The following is an 11,026-nucleotide window of genomic DNA, read 5'->3' as shown; positions in this document are numbered from 1 at the left end:
ACTAAGAAAGGAATAGAATTTCTCCTGCATTGGCAGTAAACACTGTTTTGGGTCAAACTTCCTTGCTGCTAGTGCATATGAATTACCCTATAGATTACAAAGGCACCACATGTTTTATTATCACACAGACAGACTATGTAGAGAACAAATCCTAAAGAAATCATCATTGCCATGGCAAAGCTACTTGCATTTTTGCTGTGGGTGTGGGTGTTTAAAAAAAGCAATAGCAAACCTTCTCCCACCACATTCCTTTCTGGGCAGTCTTCTGAGGGCTACATGCCATTGGTGGATGGGGCTAGAAGCAAAGGTGGGTGGAGTAATAAATGTAGATTTCACGTCTGTACAGTCAGCTAGTTTCTTGACACCCTCATATACTCCCCTCTATCCTCCATCGAGGCAAGCAAGAGATGTTATCAGTGTTCATGGACACATTCCAACAAGGCAAAAACATTCCTGGAGGAAGGGACTGGGATGCGGGGTGCCGGGGTGGCCTGGGAAGAGACCTTGGATGTCTGTATTTGGCCCCTGGGCCTGATTCCCCATCACCTGCTTTAGCCAGGAGCAAAAGGAAGCAAGAACCCTCTTTCTAACAGCTGGGCAGAAGAAGAAATTTCAGAAGTTGCAGCTTTCCCCAACCCTTCCCATTGCCCTCATTTCTGCCCCCCTCGGAGGCTAGGGGGTGGTGCCATGTTTTCTCCTCAATATGTAAGGCAGCTCTTTCATTGAGTGGTAGTGGGCAAGTTCCTTTCTTAAACCCGTTTAAATGTTAAGGTTTTCCTCAAAGAACCATAAGAATTGCATTTGGCCAATGGCAAGAATATCAGACCCTTTACAGAAGTGTATTTTTCAAGCTTCTTTAGCAGGGAGCCCATGTTTAACATTTTCTTCATTACACTTAGATACCAGGAAAAAAATGGTCCGCATGTCCATAATTCCAAGCCTCAGCAATTAAAATTGGTCCTCATTGATTAATCATCTCCACTTTTGTTGATCAATCTACTGATGTAACTATAGGCACGGCAACTTCTTTGAGGGCCAAAAGTTCCCCATACTTGACATATATGCTGATGGGGCCTGAGGTAAGGATGTCAGAGAGTTGTAATGGAAATGGAAATGAGAACAGAAATAGCCAGTGTTTGCTTATGTATCCCATGTCCAGAAGGAAGACCAAGTCAACTAATATGATCCATATTCACTGTTGTTGCTTTCAGCAAATGCTATGTAATTTATTACACACACACACACACACACACACACACACACACACACACACACACCATTTGTGTTGTGTTTCCTTTGCATTGAAATGAATTGGGTGGAATAACATAATGACAATGTAATTTATGCAATTTACATTATCTACATAATTAATTATGCAAGTCATGTAAGTTTACCATAGCAGACAGTGAGAGGGATAATGTTGTTTTTGGAAGAAGACAAACTGTAGTGGAATGGAGACAGTGCTGCATGCAATGAATACAGGGCAGAACAAAAAACAATGCCTTATTACACCTCCAGTCTGAGCTGACAGTGACTGACCAGGAAAGGGATTTGCGGGTTGTAGTGAAAAGCTTAGTGACAATGTTGACACAATAATAATAATAATAATAATAATAATAATAATATATTATTATTATTATTATTTCTACCCCACCCATCTGGCTGGGTCTCCCCAGCCACTCTGGGCAACTTCCAACAAAAGATTAAAAATACATTAAAACATCAGTCGTTAAAAACTTCCCTAAACAGGGCTGCCTTCAGATGTCTTCTAAATGTCATATGGTTGTTTATTTCTTTGACATCTGACCCAATGTGCAGCTTTTGGGGAAAAGGCATATTCCATGTTGGAGATCATTAGGAAAGGGAACAAAAGTAGAACTGTCCATATTAAATAAATTGCCTTTATACAAATATATGGTGAAATCTGTTCAGAGAAGGGCCTAGGTTTGGGCAGGCTAGTGTGCTAGAAGCTGCTGCTTCTGATATTTAGATCTCAAGCTGTAACACAAACATGGGTTCATATTGCACCACCACTCCAAATAGGAAGAAGATATCTGCTTCCCTTGATAGCATTGCACTATTTCTCTTTCTCAAATTAAGCAGTAACATTTTCACACACCATCCTCATCGCCTTCTGCCTTACTGCTTCAGCATTATATCCTGAAGCAAAGAACTGTCCAGAGTTTCTTGTGTGCAGAAGGACAGATGAAGTTGCTAATGTGTTTAGCACCCCAGAACTATCAGCCAGACAGCTAGCAATCTTGAGACTAAAACACACAGTCTAATCCAACTCTATCCCCATTGCCTTTTTTGCCTGATGAGGGATGCCTAAATAAGAGACTGTCTTTCAGACTCTTTCAAAATGGAAGGAACCAAGCCATACTTACCAGCAATGAGGTGTTGGAGGTTTTTGCACAATCACACTTCCTGCCTGACCCTGAACATGGGCTCTATGCATAAGTGTGTTCACACAAGCCAGGAAAAATGAACATTAATGCTAAATCAGTCACACCTCCAATGAGTACTGAGGCTGAACGGTTCATCCTCAATCTCATCCTTTGCCTTTCTTCAATACAAAATATGGAAACAATGTAGAGGGAGAATCTAGTTTTATGTGCATAACACACCCTTCCATTTGTACAAATAAGGATGGGGAGGCAGATTTTGCATTGTAATGTGAACTGGCCTAATTCACACGCTCTAAAACAAGACGCAAACCAAAACACATCTATTCTTTGAAATTTGCATTTCTCTGAATTTTGAATGCAGTTCTCCAACCAAAAACTATACAAACGTAGATTACGGTAGGAGAAAGCATGCAGCGAAGATAACAAGAATTCAGTGGGGCTTAATCCCAAGTAAATGCAGTTAACAATGGTAGTGTAAGTCCTCTTTAACTCAAGGTAATTTACTTTGTTGAAACCATCATTTGTTTAATAAACCCTGTGTTGTCCCAGAGACAACCAAATGAACCATGGTTCCTTTGTCTAAAGTTTTGCTTATTTTCCACCTGCCCTTGGTTTAGTGCTGTGTATGAACCTGGCCACTGTGAATACTCCTGAGTTTACCCACTGCCCTTCACTGCTGAATGTATAGTATAAATTGGCCTTGAACCCACTGGCTTGGTGGTGACCATTCTCCTTGGCTGGTGTGCCCCATGTTTAGCCTAAAGTATTAATGGCAATGGCCTGGTTGGCATGAAATGATAAGCCAAACTGTGGCTTACCAGGACCATGCAAATATGCTGGAGAGGAGCTCACAGTTATTTTGCTCCTCCTGGGTCCTTTTTACTGCCATGCTGTGCTGAGCTAAGCCAAGGTTTGGCTTAGCATGTCATCCAAACTGAGACTTGTGGTTAAGTCCATACAATGGCTTAGCTCAGCACTGTGTGGGAGCAAAAAAGAATTGGGGAAGAGCAATGCGGATCCATAATTTGGCTCATTGTGCTGTGTGAAGCAGCCCCTTCCTGCAGTACATACACACAGCACTGTGCAAATCTTAATATCTCCACATACTACATCAGGCATCCCCAAACATCGGCCCTCCAGATGTTTTGGACTTCAGTTCCCATCTTCCCCAACCACTGGTCCTATTAGCTAGGGATCATGGGAGTTGCAGGCCAAAACATCTGGAGGGCCACAGTTTGGGGATGCCTGTACTACATCATTCTGCATACTAGTTAGCTGTAAACAAGTCATTATTAGTCCCACACAACAAAGTGTCTTTGAGTAAAATTATTTGGATCTTTTACTCCTTAAAAAGGGCGACCTGCTTCTCTCTCTCCCTTTTTGCTTTGATTGTTCGGGTTTTTGTGTTTTGTTGTTTTTGCTGTAACAGACTCACAAGGTCATGCTTCTGGAACTTCTTATCCTTCTTCCACCTTTTTTTTCAAGAGCAAGGCCTGAAAATTAGTAATCAAGGACTACAGCAAAAATTGATAAGAGTTTTAAAGCTCCGGCCAAACAAACACAGTCAGGCGATTATGGTTTTGCTCGCTGACGATTACGTACTCAGATTTCTGGTTTGCAAACCAGGCAGACGGTCCATCCAGGCAATTGCCTTGAAGAGCTTAGCTGCCTCAAAGTTGGAATCTCCTTTCTTAGGCTATCCATCACCTCCCTCCACCAGCCCTCAGGCAGATTCACGCCCTGGAAGAACCTACTGGCTGTTTGTTTTCAGAAGCGTGTTAGGGTGCTTTTAATATAGTGAGTGACCAAGATGACTAATCCTCCCTTTTTAATTGATTCGACCCAAACCTCGTCTATCCTTGGGCTATGGGGATGGGGGAAGAGACGGACCCACACTCTATATAGATTAGCACCTTTTAGTTAACAGATCAGTCGGGTTTGCCTCCCTGCCTCCCTGCCAGCCTTTTCCCCTCCAGCAATGCATAGAAATAACACTAATCTCATTAAAGCACAGAAAGGAAGCCTTCAGAGTTTATTAATAATGTGAATGGACAAGAGAGAAAGCGGCGTTTAAGTGTCTTTCTTTTCTCCAACTGCTTCAGATCTGAAGGCTGAGAGAAGGAACAGAGAGTTGTCAAGGGGCTTGGATTTGCTGGAAAAATCTAGGGTGGGTGGAGAGGAGAAAGGGATTGATTTTAACTTGCGTCTTTTGAAAGATCAGATGAAAGAAACATGGACCACGAGACAAATCCAAATGCCAAATCCTTTAAGTGTAGAATGTCAAGTTTTGTTTTGTTTTGAAATTAGAAAAAGTACAGAAGCAACAAATATGGAACAATCTACTGTTGTTGATTTCACATTTAAATAACCTTAATCACAATTAGGTATGGGTGAATCAGTCAATTTCAGTTTTCTAATTTTTCTAATATTAAGTTCTCCACATTTTAACATCAGTTTGCATTTAGAAAAAGCATTCTCATGAAAATTCACCAGCTCTTTAGCATGAATTTATCCTAATATAAATATTTCTGTGTGCATTTTTGCCTATTATACACATTTCTGCAAAGTAATTCCTCCTAAAGGTCTAAACCACACAACCTAGGGCTTGCTGATCAAAAGAGCAGTGGTTTGAATCCCTGCGATGGGGTGAGCTCCCCTTGCTTGGTCCCTGCTCCTGCCTACCTAGCAGTTCGAAAGCACATCAAAGTGCAAGTAGATAAATAGCTACCACTCTGGCGGGAAGATAAACGGTGTTTCTGTGTGCTGCTCTGGTTTGCCAGAAACAGCTTAGTCATGCTGGCCACATGATCCAGAAGCTGTCTGCAGACAAATGCCGGCTCCCTTGGCCAGTAAAGCGAGATGAGTTCCTCAACCCCAGAGTCGTCTACGACTGGAGTTAACGTCAGGGGTCCCTTTACCTTTACCTTTAATTCCTCCTAATATAAAGCATATATTTCATATAATATTATAGTTTATGCATACTTTACCCTAGTGTATATACATTTGTGTAGACATAATTTGGCAGGAGAACAGCATTGCAAAATTCGGAGAAGTGTGAATTTTGAAGGATGGCTGTGTTTGCATGTTGTTCCAGCAAGTGTGAAATAGGTAGGGTCACCTTTAAATGCAAACTGATCTGAGTTCTCCTCCTGTCCATAATTGCAATGCATTTCTTACTTAGTAGATAAATAAGATATGTTGCCTTGTGACCTTTCATTGATTCTTCAGCCCACCATTTCTTCTTAATGCAATGTAATGTTAGGTTTGGGGAAGGACTGAAGCTCAGCAGTAGAGCATCTGCTTTGCATACAGAAGGTCCCAGGTTCAGTTCCTGGTAGCTCCAGGTAGGGGTGAGAGAGACCCTACCTGAAACCCTGGAGAGCCACTTCCAGTCCATTTAGACAATACTGACTTGGTCTAAGGCAGTTTCCTCTGTTCCACTTATTTCAGCCTCCTCTGCGTTTCTCCGGGTTCTTCAATAACCCAGTTAATTAAATGCTTTCTAACTGTTTCAGTAACTCCTAACTACTGTAGTTCTATTTTACTAGATCTAGAAGTCTGTCCATTATATATAAAGCTTGTTTTTTGAAAACTTACAGGAATATAATATTTCACATCATCCATTAAGACAGCAGTCCTATGCACATTTACTTAAGTCTCAATGAACCCCCTAGGACTTACGTAAACCTGTGTAGGATTGGACTGTAAACGTACCGAATAATACAAAAAAATGTCGGTCTGAAAAAAACCACACAATTGATTGCACTCATTATAAAAGATCCCAATTCTACAGCTTTCTCGCATTTCTACTTCTGATAGATGTCACCTTTCATTCCTTTACAAATACAATATCTGCCTTCCCTCTGCCGGCCTATCTAAGGGTCAAACCAGATTATTTTTATTCATTTTATTTTTTATTAATTTCTATACTTCAAACTCATATTAAAAATCCATACACAACATCTCAAGCTCAACCAAAACATCAAAACAAATAAAACCAAAGCAACATACCATACATTAAAGAAACAGAGGCACAAGATGAGTCACCTGGCAAAGAAGATTATAAAAATAAAACAATACGTTCACTATGCATCTGTGCCCTTGGATGCAGAGCAGGGCTTTTTTGCTTTACGCAAGTTGCCATGGGGGGAGTAAAGGTAAAGGGACCCCTGACCATTAGGTCCAGTCATGACCGACTCTGGGGTTGCGGCGCTCATCTGGCGTTATTGGCAGAGGGAGCCAGCATGACAAAGCCGCTTCTGGCGAACCAGAGCAGCACACGGAAACGCCATTTACCTTCCCTCTGTAGACCTATTTATCTACTTGCACTTTGATGTGCTTTCGAACTGCTAGGTTGGCAGGAGCTGGGACTGAACAACGGGAGCTCACCCCGTTGCGAGGATTCAAACCGCTGACCTTCTGATCAGTAAGCCCTAGGCTCTGTGGTTTAACCCACAGTGCCACCTGCGTCCCCATGGTGGGAGTAGGGAGGCCTTAATCCTTTGCTCCCTACTATGGTCCTGATCCAGATTCAGGGGGGAGGGATTCCCATGAGGGGGGGAATGGTTCCCCCTCCAATGTACGTTGTAGGCACAAATGGAGTGTTAGCCAGACTGGAACCACAGCTGGGGCCAACATTAAAACCCCTCCAATTTCCCCACCCCACCGGTTCCCAATCTGATTTGAGCCCCTGTGAGCTGGCAAATCTTGGGGTGGGGGGGACTCCTGCACATAGAGGGACAACTAAATAGCTAACATATTGCTTGCTATGAGTCTTGAGTACTTTCTGCACTTATCATTTATACCAATATAGCAGCTGTTTGGGGGGATTTTCCTCCCCCCCCGCCTTACAATGGTATTATTCCACTAGTGTTCCAGAATAATGTACTCAGAACCCTGTTTTTTGTTCTACTGCCAAGAAAAAAAAGGCAAAAGATCTGCACTGGATCCTTAATATTTTCATTTGTGTGTCACCCAGGTTTCTGTGTGGAGGAGGTGGGGATTGATGAGCCTTGTTTGGGAGATATCTGTTCCGTGCCACTTCCTTCTGACCAGTGGCTAGAGGAGAGATGTGGCAAATAGAGACAATGGTCCTGAGTCAAAGTGCTGCCCATGACAGCAGTCATTACCGGTAGCTGCTGACAAAAATTCACCACAATAACCAAGCAGACATGTAGTTTCTCTTTTAATCCCCTATATTCACATAGGATTAGAATTCAGGAATACTAGGCATTAAATCATATTTCAAAACAAACGAACAGCAAAAGTGGTATCCCTGTGTGTATGCTCATAACTCTGACATTTACTGGCTGGAGGAACATGAGGATATGTAACAGCTGTGACTATAGCCACAAGACTATTCTCGATTTGGGCCCAGCCCACCATTAGTGTGGAAAGGAAAACCCCACAGTCGCTCTCTAATAACAGGGACATGTGACCAAAGGTGCAGACAATCAGCTACCAACACATTCTCAAAAAAGTCGAATCAAACAGCAGCTATGCCACTATAAATGGTAAATGTGGAAAGGCCCTTAGACATCCTCTATGCTGTCAAATGCCACTGCCTAGCCATCTTAATTCAATTTTCCTTATAATTAATTGCAACGGAAAGATGATCCAAGACCAAACCACCTCAGGCATATGTCTCTATCCCACTTTACCATATACAAATTTATTTCCTGAACTGGATAATATTCCATAAATCTTAGGAAACGTTCTCCCCCCTTCCTCCCACTGCTTGCTAGTAGCTGTTTTTCAAACTTAGCTTTCCCTGCTGAGTTATATTATGGGTCTGCCCTCTCATCTCAAAAAATGCCCTTACCTGTAGATACTAGAAGATAAGGTGGTGTAGTTTGCATCCCCCCCCCAACACTTACTCATGTGACTGGATACAAGCTTTAAAAAAAATGAAGCTTCTAGTCCTTATGATTGCAGACAAAAATCAGAAAATCGGAGAGGATCATGGCAGTGGAGAACAGACTCTGCACCTTTTCTTTACCAAACTGGAATGGACAGGGGGCAGCTGCTATGGTCAGCATAAAATTGGAAAATTGCAGAAAGGAATTCCATTTTTTAACTGAAAGGGGATGGGGTCTTAAGGTAAGCCATGCATTCTAATTTTGAAATTGATCAAGGAACAAATAAAGGGAATTGGTATTTGTTAACAGTTTTATCATTCGGCTCCCAATCAATGTATTCAAAGAGCAGTGGAAGTTACCGCATGAAACGTAAGCGAGAAGCGTTTTATGATGGATCATTCCAATTTCCTGTTAGTTTCCTGCGGGCTTCACAACGCCGGGAAGCCTGTTTTTCAAAAATATATTCTGCATAAAACGCTGGGTGCTGAGCTGTATTTTAAAGAGAGGATCCTTGATTTATTGGCTGGCTTCAAAGTGGGCAAGATGATACAAATCCTTCAGCTATGTGATTCATGGCCCTTCCACATGCGATCCCTCCCCCCTTTCGAATGAGGCTTGCAAAAGCGAATCCTTTCGCTATTCTGTCATTCCACTAGGAACTTTGCCTGCAGAGTACGAAAGAGAGGAAGGACCGGAGCTGTGTCAGGTGAAAAGCAAAAGTGACGAACCAGGATTTAGGGTGCTTCTAGTCATGGATAATCTAGCAGCACCCCATCATTGGTGTTCTGTAGGTAGAACAACAACTCTGCTTCCAAATTTATGGAATCCAAATAACAACCTGGAGCCAAGTGGGCAGTCCCTCTTTCCCAGCCCAGCCAGTGTGGTGTAGTGGTTAAGAGCGGTAGACTAACCGGGTTCGTGTCTCCGCTCCTCCACACGCAGCTGCTGGGTGACCTTGGGCTAGTCACACTTTTCTGAAGTCTCTCAGCTTCACTCACCTCACAGAGTGTTTGTTGTGGGGGAGGAAGGGAAAGGAGATTGTTAGCCGCTTTGAGACTCCTTAGGCTAGTGATAATCCAAACTCCTCCTCCTCCTCTTCTTCTTCTTCCTCTTCAAATGTTAAAAGGTGGGATTGCCATTTGGATCTCTGTGTGTGTGTGCGGAGAGGTGGGGAGATTAAAAACTATTCCATCCTCCCTCACTGCACTCCTGATCCCAATTGCTCCTGTTGCAATTTGGGGGTCAAAGTGGGAGAGGGGGAAAGAGAAACAGATACGGGGTGGTCTTCAGCTGCATTTTACTCAGAGTCAAAACAGACCCATTGAAACCAATGAGCACAACTAAGTCAGATCCATACTATGTGATCCATGGTTTAGCACCACTGTCACAATGGCTTTCACATTTGGCTTTTGCAGAGAAACACCAAGCTTGGAGACAGGCTGTCACAGAATGAAAGCCAGCTTCCTGTTAACTTGGGCAATCAGTGCTGTCTTCTACACATTCACTGTATCTTTTTTTCCTGTTGGGACTTGGGCGTTAATGGGCATGGAGAGTTCCCACAACACCCTTCTTGCAGCTGCAAATCCGCTTCTATTTTTAGTGGCAGGCATTGTAGGGGGGGGGGAGCATTTGACACTATACATCCATTGCAGGCCTCAGGGATCATGGTGTGACATTAAGAAGGCCCCCTTGTGGCCCCAGATCTATAATGGTTGCTCAGATGTTCACCCAAGTCTTTTAATAATGTGTCCATTTTGTGCTACCATATCCCAGTATGTTGCACCCAATTTTTTTATTATAAAAAATAGTATTATTTGTTTGTTTTTAAAAGCAACAACAAAAAACACTGAATTGTGGACACTGTTCCTAAAAGCTCAATGGTCAGTTGTAAAATAATTACATGATGCAATTAAAATACATCAAAACAATGCTTCAGCAAAAAGTCATCCATTTAAAAACTAGGGCTAAGGAAAAACTGGTTCAACCCGCCAAACTAGAAATGCTTTGAAAACAAAGCAGAAAAGATATTTTCTGGTGAAATCACACAAGACAAGAGGAGGGTTCAGCAACAACTCCTCAGAGGGCATGTCAAGTATTGGGACATCTTCATTTATGCCTAGCCATGAACTTTAGAGCTCTGTTTTAACCGCTGGCCTGCACACCTTGTATCTGATTTATGTTTCAGCATTGTAGTGAATTCTGGAATAAAGCTTTTGGAAATAATCATGCCATGAGAGTCTGAGCACCATGCCAATGCGTGAAAGCTAGGATGGTTTTGGACTACAACTGCCATCAAGCAAGCTGCCTGGGGCTGATTCTAGTTGTAGTCCAAAACACCTGGAGAGAACCCAGCTTGACAAAGGCTGCTCTAGATGAATATTCTTCTACCTTTTTTGGCATGAGGCTCATCTTTAACCCAAACATACATTTGGGGACCCATATATTACTTTTTTAACCATATATTTATATGATGGAAGTGCCACTGCTGCAGCTCATTTTAGATGAGACTGTGACCCAGTGGTGACCTACCAGTTGAAGAACCAATGTTCTTGGTCAGATTGTTGATTTCAGTTGATCTGTCCTGGCAATGTGAGCAAAGAACGAAGGATATGCATGTAATTAATTCTTTGTAATTGTGTAATGAGTTCCACAAGGGACGCGGGTGGTACTGTGGGTTAAACCACAGAGCCTAGGGCTTGCCGATCTGAAGGTTGGTGATTTGAATCCCCGCGACGGGGTGAGCTCCCATTGCTCAGTCCC

Source organism: Zootoca vivipara, chromosome 6, assembly GCF_963506605.1.
Source record: "Zootoca vivipara chromosome 6, rZooViv1.1, whole genome shotgun sequence".
Classification (NCBI taxonomy): Eukaryota; Metazoa; Chordata; class Lepidosauria; order Squamata; family Lacertidae; genus Zootoca; species Zootoca vivipara.
This window is presented reverse-complemented; position numbering follows the sequence as displayed.